Raw genomic sequence first — 12,648 nt, 5'->3', positions numbered from 1 at the left:
GTCTTTTTCTTGTCTCGTAGGTGTGTATGTGCTTTCTAAAGCTTCTCTTGTGTGTCTTACATAAGTGAATGTCCATTTAATAGCTTTTCCATTCTGCATATTGTAACCCATTTTATTTGAGTGTCTAGTCTTCTCTTATTGCCTATATTTATGAGAGTATTATTTCCCCATACCCTTAAAGAAATAGAACTCCAAAATGCAGCCTTCCGTCTAGCAGCAAATGACTCTGAAAATATATGATGCTACGTATTCTTTTTTGTTGTTGAAATTTTTCAAGTAGATTTTATTATTAGAATTTCTCAAATGTTGAGGCTGTTAGGAAGTATAAATGCATTAGGAAATAGGCAGTAAAGGTTATGTTTTAGACATGGTTAGGTAATGGTTTGTAGAAAATAACCATGCAGTCTTTTCTTCATTGTTTTTCAAGGTTACATCTCAAAACGTAGTTAGTACTAAAATACACTGACCATAATTTAACCTGAGTTTTTCTAAACTTAGTTCAGGTTGTGTCTGAGCCAGAGTCATCAGATGGCCACAATCCTTATCCTATGGCATATGCTACAAGTAGCTACTTCTTGTTAAGAGAATGCCTAATAACCCAGCCTTGACTCTTCTTTTGCCTTATTTTAGCAGTGAAATCCTAGTAGCACAAATGAACAAGAACCTATCTATATTCTATATATATATATATATATATATATATATATATATATATATATATATATATATATATATATATATATATAAAGAGCCAGGGCCCGTAATGACCAAGGGAGCTGTGAATTAGGCCCAGAGAGAGGCCTGCAGAGAGAGAGGCAGGGTCTAATCCCCAGCCTTTGTGGTAGCTGTTGATCAGCCGTTGCCTCTCTCTTTCTCTCCCAGCTTCAGCAGCAGCCGTGCCTCTGTTTCTCTCCAGGCCTCCTTGGGGGCTGCTGATCAGCCCCACCTCTTTGACAGGCCCAGAGATAGGCCTGGAGACACTGACTGGCATAGAAACTGACCAATCAGAACCAAATCTGGATGAAGTGCCAGGAGCCAATGGCTGCCTAGGAGGCGGAGCTTTTGACGCTGACTGGCATAGAAACCGACCAATCAGAACCAAATCTGGGTGAAGTGCCAGGAGCCAATGGCTACCTAGGAGGCAGAGCTTTTGATGCTGACTGGCATAGAAACTGACCAATCAGAACCTAGTCTGGTTGAACTGTGAAGGCAGAACCTAAGGTGGGGGCTGAGGAGGGGTTTTAAGGGCAACAGCTGTTTGGTATAAGGTGTAAGAAGGCAGTTCAATTTTTTCATGACCAGTTTGGTAGTATAGTGCATGTGGCTGTCTAGATATAGGCATTATGTGTTTTTGTCTGCCAAGAGCATATCCTCCTGCTGAAAAAGGCTTCCCTCCCCCCACCCCCATTTAAGCAATCCTATCCTATATAATCTACCTATACTACTAAAAGGGTAATATGCTAATTAGACCAGGTCGACTGGCCATCTTCCAGATGTCCGACTTCCTTCCAGACAAAGCCATGGTGGTGGGGGCCAAGGCAGAGGCAGTTAGGGGTGATCAGGCCGGCAGGGGAGGGCAGTTGGGGGCGAGATCAGGCCCGCAGGGGAGGGCAGTTAGGGGCGATGAGGCAGGCAGAGACAGTTAGGGGTGATCAGGCCGGCAAGGGAGGGTAGTTGGGGGCAAGATCAGGCTGGCAGGGGAGGGCAGTTAGGGGCAATCAGGCCAGCAGGGGAGGGCAGTTGGGGGCGAGATCAGGCCGGCAGGGGAGGGCAGTTAGGGGCGATCAGGCAGGCAGGCAGAGGCAGTTAGGGGTGATCAGGCAGGCAGGCAGGTGAGCAGTTAGAAGCCAGCAGTCCCAGATTGCAAGAGGGATGTCCAATTGGAGAGGGTGCAGGCTGGGCTGAGGGACCCCTCTCCCCCATGCATGAATTTCATGCACCGGGCCCCTAGTAATGGTTAATAATCAGCAATCCAGTTTTTAAAACTTAGATGTAGACCTCTAAAGTTTATAACTTATTTCTTTTCATCTAATTAGTAGTTTTTGTGTGCTCTGTATAAATATAATGCTGATAATTAATTTCTTCAACAAAAATTTGGTGAGCCTCTCCCAAACTTTTGAAGTAGAGTGAAGATTTGGAAAAGGAAATACACAGACAAATAAGGGGATTCTACTATTAACAAGTGCTTATTAAAGACAGTGGTGACGGAATATTTCTTTAAAGTCAAAGGATGTGGAAACTTATTTGTTTAGAAACAATTACAAAATGAAAAACCATTCCTCTTGTTCTAGATGGAGCAGTGGTCCTTCTAGGTTTCTCCCGGATGTTCTCAGTGATGTCTGTGTCTTCTAACATTGTCACTAAGTGGAGTGTGGCTTCATTAAGTGTGAAGTCCCATCTTCCCAGGAGTTTATATCATCTCTGGCTCCTCAGCTTCACTGTTCTGGAAACTGGCGATTGATTACTTGCAGGCCTGCTCACCAGACAAAAGTAAATGGTGCAAAACACTCCAAGAATATATTCCTGAGTTAGTTTCACTATGATCTTGAGGGAAGTGAAGGTCAGATTTTCAGCCTAACATACCTAACAAACCCAGACTTTATGCTTCCTTGTTATCCTTTATTGTAGGAATCACCTGGCTGAATACCTTTGTTTTATAGATAAGGGAGATTAAATGGCATAGTCAAGTCTCCTAATTAACCAGTGGCTGAAATAGTACTATTGACTTCAGACTGCTGACTTTTTAGTCCAGGGTTCCTTCCCCAAAAAGCACACTGAGGAGCCTGAACTGAGAAGGGGTTGCAGATTGAAATGGGAGATATATAGAGTTGGGCAAAGTAAGGACATGATATTGGCAGGAACACAGACATATGATTAGAGAAATAGGTGAAGGTAATATTAAAGTTCTTTTAAGGATGGAATTTAAAAATATACCTAGGAATTACTAGGAAAGTAGTTGCATTTATTTAAAGGAATAGTTACATATATTTATTTAATCAATTTGATGTTAACTATTAAATATTAGTATTAAATATTGAGTTTATTCCCTGATTTTTATTTTCTTTGGACTTTGATGGATTCATCTTATATAATAAAAGCCTAATATGCTAAGTGTCCAATCGTCCAGTCATCCGTTCAACCAATCAAAGCGTAATATGCTAATGATATGCTAAGGTTGCTTAACCGCTCACTATGATGTGCACTGACCACCAGGGGGCAGTCGACCGGTCGACCAGTCACTATGACATGCACTGACCAGCAGGGGGCAGACTGGTAGGTTAGCTTGCTGCTGGGGTTCGGCCGATCGGGACTGAGCGAGATGGTCCAGACACATCCTGGAGCCCTCCCGCGGTTCCTTTCCAGCTGGCCAACCTCCCACATCCCTCCCCAGCCCCGACTGTGCAGCGGTGGGGTCCCTCGGCCTGGCCTGTGCCCTCTTGCAATCTGGGATCCCTCGGAGGATGTTGGAGAGCCAGTTTCGGCCCGATGCCACAGGCCAGGCCAAGGGACCCCACTGGTGCACGAATTCGTGCACCGGGCCTCTAGTTTAAAATAAATTATTTTGGAAACCATTTACTGTAATAACAAAGATTTTCTTTTAAAAGTTCCACTTGATTCTTTTTTTAGCAAGAACCCAACATATTTAAACAAGATGTTGATGACGGGGATGGAGAGATTCAGTGGGACTCTTTGGCAACATCTGGTTTGTCAGGTGGTGATTTGGGGAACCAAAGCATGTTATATTAAAAATGTTTCCCAAGTTTAGTGTAGGTTTTGTTTGTGTTTTTAAATCTGGCTGAGCCTTTGGGAAGATTGAAAGTAATAATCTGAGTACTTGTTCTTCACCATTCCCTGCAATATCTTGGGACATTTAAATGCCCTTCTTGAGACTCTCCCAGTTAGTTGAGGGTTATAGAATGTGTCTTGGAGATTTGTGAGGCACATGTCAGCATTTCCTGTGAACATTTCCTGGAATAAGAGGAAGAAATCTGGTTGCAAGGGAAGGCAGAGGATGGTGGAGGAGAAAGCTACTGCCTGTAATACTTGGGAGTGGCTATTTAGGATGTGGAAAGAAATAGAAAAAAAATAGACATCGCAGGCAGAGCCTTTCAGAAGAGGGAGAGAGGAGGGCCACTGACAGCAGCAGAGCAATGGAATGTGAATGTGTTGGGCCCAACATAAGTTTTCATAAATTTTTCCCTAAGAATTTTGGTGTCACCTAATAGCTGCAAATAAATTTTTTTAAAACATATTTTTATTGATTTTTTACAGAGAGGAAGGGAGAGGGATAGAGAGCTAGAAACATCGATGAGAGAGAAACATCGATCAGCTGCCTCCTGCACACCTCCCACTGGGGATGTGCCCGCAACCAAGGTACATGCCCTTGACCGGAATCGAACCCGGGACCCTTTAGTCCGCAGGCCGACGCTCTATCCACAGAGCCAAAACGGTTTCGGCTGCAAATAAATTTTTAATTTCGAGAACCAACAGGAATACGAGGATGAAATAAGGTATTAGAACAGGGAAAGGAAGAAAAGCAGATATCCAAGTACTCACTTACAGATATTAGTGCACCCACTCTATTCTGGGCACTGTCCTCATCTGAGAGTGTAAGATGAAAAGGGTGCACACAAGCCCAGGCCTCAAGATGCTTACAGAAACCTCCAGTGTGCCGAGAATGGTGTTCCTCTCACTCTCTTCCTACATGTGAAGAAACTGGGACCAAGAAGTAAGTTGTACAACTTGGATACAGCAGTCTTAGGCCAGAAGCAGGTTTTCTCACTTGGAGGTAACACCTTAGTTGCCTTCCTTTGAGTGGCAGCATAGGTGAGAAGGGCACAGGAAACAGAGGAGAAGGATCTGAGCTCCTGGAGGGAGGGCTCAGGCTTGGTCCAGTGAGAGGCCATGATGACAACTGACTTTCCTGAGACCCAGCTACCCGGGTATATGCTCTGTGGTAGGATTTCAGCATTCCATTGTTAAAATTTTATCTTGGAGATAAAATGAAATGTTAACTATTTTGTTTTATTTTTAAATCTTTATTGTTGAAAGTATTACATAGGTCCCCCTGTTTCCCCCATTAAACTCTTCCAGCCCGCTCTGGTCCTCCCCCTCCCCCAGGCCCTCACCACCCCATTGTATGTGTCCACGGGTTATGCATATATGCATACAAGTTCATTGGTTGATCTCTTCCCACCCACCCTCCCCTGTCTTCCCTCTGAGGTTCAACAGTCTGTTCATGCTCCTATGTCTCTTGGTCTCTTTTTGATCATCAGCTTATTTGGTTCATTAGATTCCACATAGGAGTGAGATCATGTGATACTTATCTTTTTTATGTTGTTTAGTATCCAAGTTTTTGGGAAATTTTCTATAATTTTTCTGTTACTGATTTCTAATTTGATTAGGTTAATTTCAGTTCAGTATAATTCCAATTCTTTTAAGTTTGTTATTTGTTTTGTGGCCTAGACTACGATCTGGTTTTTGGTCAATGTTCTGTGAACTCTTGGAAAGAATATGATAGTTTGCTGTTGTTGGATGGAGTATTCTATAAATGTTGATTAGATTAAGATTGTTGATGGTGTGCTTGATTTTGTATCATTGCTGATTTTATTGTTTAGTTTTATCAATTATTGAGAGAAGGGTTGCTGGACTCGCCAACTATATTTATGGAATTTCTCCTAATTCTATCAGTTTTGTTTCATGTATAGTTCTGTAGTTTGGTGCATACACATTTAGGATCACTATGTCTGCTTGGTGTATTGGTCCTTTTATCATTTTATAAGGTCCCTCTTTGTATCTGGTGAATTGCTCTGAATCCTTTATCTGATATTAATATAGCCACTTTTGATGTTTATTGCATGGTATATCTTTTTTATGTTTGACTTTAAATACCTAAATTTTTATATATAAGGTGAATTTCATTGACCATGCATAGTTAGATCATGATTTTTTTCTTTTTTTAAAATATTTTTATTGATTTCAGAAAGGAAGGGAGAGGGAGAGAGAAAGATAGAAACATCAGTGATGAGAGAGAATCATTGATTGGCTGCTTCCTGCACGCCCCTGCACTGGGGATTGAGCCCATAACCCAGGCATGTGACCTTGACTGGAATCGAACCCGGGACCTTTCAGTCCTCAGGCCGGCACTCTATCCACTGAGCCAAACCGTCTAGGGCAGATCATGATTTTTTTCATCCACTCTGCTAATCTGCCTTTTTAAAAATATATATATATTTTATTGATTTCAGAGATAAAGGGAGAGGGAGAGAAAGATAGAAACATCAATGATGAGAGAGAATCATTGATTGGCTGACTCCTACATGCCTCCCACTGGGGATCAAGCCCGCACCCTGGGTACATGCCCCCACTAGGAATTGAACCTCCTGGTTCATAGGTTGACACTCAACCACTGAGCCACACCAGCCGGGCCCAATCTGCCTTTTAATTGATGTCTATACATCCTTTATATTTAATGTAATTATTGATGTTAGGGCTTTGGTCTACCATTTTATTTATTTTTGTTTCCTTTCTCCTTTTTTTTATTTTTTGCCTTTCTGTATGTTACTTATACCTCTTTTAGAATTGCATTTTGATTTATATTTAGTGTTTTAAGTGTATCTTTTTTATGGAAATGTTATAATTGGCCTAGGTGTTGTTATATAGTGTCAAAGGTGGATAAAGAACAGTAATAAAACCGATGAATCCCCAAAATAGTAATTAGTAAAAGTTGACGATGCTAACATCAAAAAGACAATTTGCAACCTGGGAGCATTCAAACCAAAACATGGAATGAAGTTCAGAGGTATCCTATCTAATAAAATAGTAATATGCACTGAAACCGGTTTGGCTCAGTGGATAGAGCGTCGGCCTGTGGACTGAAAGGTCCCAGGTTCGATTCCGGTCAAGGGCACGTACCTTGGTTGCGGGCACATCCCCAGTAGGAGGTGTGCAGGAGGCAGCTGATCGATGTTTCTCTCTCATCGATGTTTCTAACTCTCTATCCCTCTCCCTTCCTCTCTGTAAAAATATCAATAAAATATATTTTAAAAAAAAGAAAAAGAAAATATAGTGTTAAAAAAATAGTAATATGCAAATTGACCATCACACCAAGACACAAGATGGCCACCCCCATGTGGTAAAAGATGGCTGCCCCCATGTAGACACAAGATGGCCGCCACAAGATGGCCTGCAGGGGAGGGCAGTTGTGGGAAGTTAGGGGTGACCAAGCCAGCAGAGGAGGGCAGTTGGGGGTGACCAGGTCGACAGAGGAGGGCAGTTGGGGGAGACCAGGCCAGCAAGGGAGGGCAGTTGTGGGGGACCCAGGCCTGCAGGGGAGGGAAGTGGGGGGGACCAGGCCTGCAGGAGAGGGCAGTTTGGGAGGGACCAGGCCTGCAGGAGGGCAGTTGGGGGGGAAGGCCTGCAGGGGAGAGCAGTTGTGGGGGACCAGTCCTGCAGGGAAGGGCAGGTGAGGGGGGGGACAAGGCCTGCAGGGGAGGACAGTTGGGGGGACCCAGGCCTGCAGGGGAGGGCAGTTGGGGGGGTCCAGGCCAGAAGGGGAGGGCAGTTGGGGGGGACAAGGCCTGCAGGGGAGGGCAGCTGGGAGCCAGCAGTCCTAGATTGTGAGAGGGATGTCTGACCGCCCGTTTAGGCCCGATCCCAGTGGAATCGGGCCTAAACGGGCTGTCGGACATCCCTCAAGGGGTCCCAGATTGGAGAGGGTGCAGGCTGGGCTGAGGGATTACCCCCTCCCTCCCTTGCATGAATTTCGTGCACCGGGCCTCTAGTCCTATATAATAAAAGTCTAATATGCAAATTGACCAAACAGCAGAACGACCGGTTGCTATGACACGCACTGACCACAAGGGGGCAGACGCTCAACACAGGAGCTGCCCTCTGGTGGTCAGTGCGTTCCCACAGGGGGAGTGCCACTCAGCCAGAAGCCAGGCTCATGGCTGGCGAGTGCAGTAGCGGTGGCGGGAGCCTCTCCTGCCTCCACGGCAGTGCTAAGGAGCAGCAAGCCGAGCAGTAAGGAGCAGCAAGCAGGCGGGCAGTAAGGAGCAAGGGGTCCTGGACTGCAAGAGGGTGCAGGCCAGGCTGAGGGACGCCCCCCCCCAAGTGCATAAATTGCATGCACCAGGCCTCTAGTATTCTTATAAAGTAGCTTTTATAGTGAAAAAACAGTGGCTGTTTATTCTCCACAGTGATGAGATATATTCGAATTTTCAGTGGTTACCTCATATCATCCTTGAGAGATAGTTCAAGTTTTAGTTACGATTTCCAGAGGCATAAGCAAGAAATGACCCAGGTCTAGCTATTCTTGCAAAATAACCTAAATTAAACTTTGTTTATAACACTAAACTGGTTTTGTCTGCTCAGACAATTTTTAAGGCCGGTCTCTATTTGTTCTGTTTTGTTTTATTTTAATAATGTATTTATATTTATGTAGTCTACTAAGCATGGAAACCTTACTTTCCTTTAAGTCCCTTCCTCTCCCCCATTTATAAGTATTTTAAACATTTCCTATACATTCCTTAAGATCCATGAAAGACAGTGTTAGAGCCAGATGAATGGGGCTGGGCTGAGTCCATGGTGTTGTGCAAATGTATGTATTCCTAGGCTACCTGTTTCCTAGCAGCACCTTGGAAGGGTGCAGGTTTTACTGGAGACCTTTTTGCTTTTGCTTTTGTCTGTGCCCATTGGCATTTCTGGGCGCTGGCTTCTCTGTCACCTAATCCAGGATACACTAGGCCAAAAGAAAACTCAGGAATTATCTACCATGTTTTTCCTCAGATTTAAGGGTCCCTGACTGGTCTCTCTTCTTAGCATCACCCTTCAAAGTTGTGTGTTTGTTTTATCCTAAATGATAAAGAGGTAATATGAAATTGACTGTCACTCCAACACACAAGATAGCCGCCCCCATGTGGTCAAAGATGGCCGCCCCCATGTGGACACAAGATGGCCACCACAAGATGGCCTGCAGAGGACGGCAGTTAGGGGTGACCGGTATGGCAGAGAAGGGCAGTTGGAGGCGAACAGGCCTGCAGGGGAGGGCAGTTGGGGGGGACCAGGCCTGCAGGGGAGGACAGTTGGGGGGACCAGGCCTGCAGGGGAGGGCAGTTGGGGGGAACCAGGCTGGCAAGGGAGGGAAGTTAGGGGTCACCGGGCCAGCAGGGGAGGGCAGTTGGGGGCGACCAGGCCTGCAGGGGAGGGCAGTTGGGGGCGACCAGGCCTGCACGGGAGGACAGTTAGGGGCTACCAGGCCTGCAGGGGAGGGCAGTTGGGAGTGACCAGGCCGGCAGGGGAGGGCAGTTAGGGGCGACCAGGCTGGCAATGAAGGGCAGTTAGGGGTGACCAGGCCGGCAGGGGAGGGCAGTTAGGGGTGACCAGGCCAGCAGGGGAGGGCTGTTGGGGGCATTCAGGCTGGCAGGGGAGTGGTTAGGGGGTCATCAGGCTGGCAGGCAGAAGCAGTTTGGGGCAATCAGGAAGGCAGGCAGGCGAGTGGTTGGGAACCAGCAATCTTTGATTGTGAGAGAGATGTTCGACTGCCCGTTTAGGCCCAACCTTACTAGGATTGGGCCTAAATGGGCAGTCGGACATCCCTCTAGGGGTCCCAGATTGGAGAGGGTGCAGGCTGGGCTCAGGGACCCCCCCTCCCCCAAGTGTACGAATTTTCGTGCACTGAGCCTCGAGTATATAATGTCCAGGGTTGTTCACTATACTTGGCAGGAGAAAACGTCTATCTGTTTCATCCTGTGCTGGTACTGCAGTCCCTCTTCTATTAAATTTTAATCACCGTATGCTGTTTCTACTCTGTGAGTCACTTATCAAGAAGCTATAGTTCACACCAAGAAAAGTAACAAAGCTATTATTCTAAGGGTAATTATGTGTACTAGAAGAATAAGAAAAATATTTTATCAACATAATGAACAGAGGGAGAAAAATGCCCTGAGACAAGCATCCGCCAGGAAACATGGGTGTGTATAAACTAGAGTGATGGTTACTGTAAGTAGGACAGGGAAAAGCTTTTGAAAATGGGTTTGAAATATAGGGAAGGGCCTCTCTCAGAAATCCTGACTTGTTGGTCTTGGGGGAGTGAAGATGGATTGTCACGTTTTTGTTTTTTTAAAGAAGATGGATTGTCATGTTTTTGTTTTTATGTGTCCAGGCCTGATGGATGTTACAGCTTCATCTCCAGATAAACATAGTAACTTATTTTAATTTCATTTAAATTGACACAGTTATTTAGAGTCTGCTGGGGGCTGGGGCTGTTAGGCAGAAGGGGTGAACATTTAACATAGATACTGTGTTAGGAGGGATAACTTAGTCTAAAGCTGATTGTTTGAAATATCCTATAAAGAGAGTTAGAAAGTGAAGGGATAGCAGTGATTCTGGACAAGTGAAAATAGGGACAGATATTTGAGTAACTGAATTATAAAAACTAAAGTTAAGAAGTGTTTTAGAAGGAGCCATTCTGCCTTAGTCTGTTCAGGCAGCTGTCACACAACGCCATGGACTAGTGGCTGATAAACAAGAGAAGTTCTTTCCGGCAGTTCTGGAGGCTGGGCATCTACGGTCAGAGCACCAGCAGCTCAGTGTCTTAGTGTGGCCCACGTCCTGGTTCTCCTACAGGGACCTCTTGGGGTTTCCTCTGTTATAAGAGCACTGATCCCATGTCGAGGGCTCTGCCCCTGTGACCTGATCATCTCCCAAAGGCCTCACCTTCAAACCATCACACGGGGGTTTCAACATTTTAGATTTTAGGAGGCACAAATACTCAATCTACAGCACATCCCAAGCCTGCATCTTACAAATGAAGAAACTGAGTCTCGCAGAGGAGCGCTGACTTTCTCGAGATGGTAGGGTTTATGAAAGACCCAGGAACAGCACTGTTCCCGGGCCTCAAGGAGTTGTTTCCGCAGGCTCCAGAGAGAACCTGCTTCTTTGAGAAGGACCCTGTCTGCTGGGTGAGCTTATGTACAAAACCCCTGCCTGCAAGTGCCACTACCCAGTGAGGTGGGTAGAAGTTGGCCCTGGTGAAACTCATCGGAAGCATTGAGGACTTGTTTTATCTAAAGCTTTTGAACCAAAACATTTATGAGACAGCAGAATAGAGTTTTATCAGGTAATATCTATGGAGAGTACCTGGGGTCATCGCCCTATTAAATATTTTCTAAGCTATTTTCAGAAACATCTATGGTAAATTAGTGAAGAAAGTGTAATAATTTTTAAAAAATGGATCTTTATTTACTAGGATATTCTAAAGGCCATTAATTCTATTTAGTAACTTATAGCTGTTTTTTCCCTTCATCAGCATAGAAAATGGGTCTTTTTAAAAAATAGTGGATCACTTATGTGGTAGTGAGCAATGTAGGATCGCTCTGAAATGGAAAGTATCTGATTATACTGAACTGAGCCAGGAATGTTACTGATACAGAGGGGCAAACAAATTGTTATTTGGATCAGTGTTCTTGAGATTTGTCAACACCAGTGAACTACGTTAGTAATCTCCTAATAACATTGTTTCTATGTCAGACTAGTTGGTCTGAAACATTGTGCACACTTCCTTTTGCAGATTGAACTGGGTATGATGTACAGGCTTCTTTTCCTGGGTGATGGTGTTTCAATAGTTTTGTTTATTGCTATGCTTCAGTCAGGGAGGAGGCGAGGAAGAGGAAGACCTGAGACCCCTCTGGGTCTATAGCCAGTCAGTCTCTGGGTCCATGCTGCCTGTCACTACTCAAGCCAATTAAGCAGAGACAGAGTTAAATCCTATGTGAGCATTCATTCCAAGCCTGCCCGCATTATGAGAGAGCAGCTTCAAAGGGCTGGCGATTCTGGTTTCTGCACGAAGTTGTTCATCTTCCCATGGTAATAGGCAGCTCCAAATGGGGACGGGGGCTGCATTTCCAGGTGAGCTCCCAGGTCCGGAGTGGGGCTGCCAGCCAGATTAGAATGTGCCTTCTCTAATCAGAATAAAACAGTCATGATTACTATTCCTTACAATTCTAGCTGGTTCCCCAACATTCTGTTTCTGCCCCTATCAGTTCTATTTGTGTGACATTGAACAAATTATTTCTTAAAGACTCAGTTTTATCTGAAAAGTGAAGAAATTTAAGTAAATGACATTTAGATGTATTCCATTTTTGACAATCTCTATTAAAATAAGTAAAACTAAGAAACCACAGGTCATTGAAATTACACAGCATGCATGTGTAACTGTGGCCTGCATGTCAAGTTCTTGGTGTAGTTACTCTCACAGCATCCTCAGTCTTCTTAATGCTGCATTGGTTCTGCTGTCTTTAGCTAATGGTCTTTATCTGCTAATCCTCTGAAAACCTATGACTTAAAAAGAAGTACAAATTTTTGTGAGGTAACTTTTTTATTGCCTGATTGATAATTGATGTTTTGTCTCTCTGTTTAACACCTGCAGTTTATCTCCCCTTTTAAATGCTTTCATTTTTTGCAAGTCTGGAATATGCTACTTTAAAAAGGGATATATGAAGATAAACGTAATGTGTGTCAAAGAATATTTTATTTTTTGTATATTAAATACAAATATTAGAAGAAAATAATTTTTATTAAAATACATGAAAAACGAATCAGCTTGGAATTGTGTGTTTTTTAATAATTTGAGCTTCCTATATTTAA

At 44.2% G+C, this 12,648-nt stretch overlaps 1 protein-coding gene across 12 annotated transcripts in view; it reads left to right on the top strand.

Annotated features, from left to right (window-relative positions):
- Positions 1-12,648, top strand: part of CCSER2 (coiled-coil serine rich protein 2) — a 232,450-nt gene that overhangs the window by 203,028 nt on the left and 16,774 nt on the right. The window lies entirely within an intron of this gene.

The sequence above is a fragment of the Plecotus auritus genome (assembly GCF_963455305.1).
Source record: "Plecotus auritus genome assembly, chromosome: 9".
Taxonomy (NCBI): domain Eukaryota; kingdom Metazoa; phylum Chordata; class Mammalia; order Chiroptera; family Vespertilionidae; genus Plecotus; species Plecotus auritus.
This window is presented reverse-complemented; position numbering and strand designations above follow the sequence as displayed.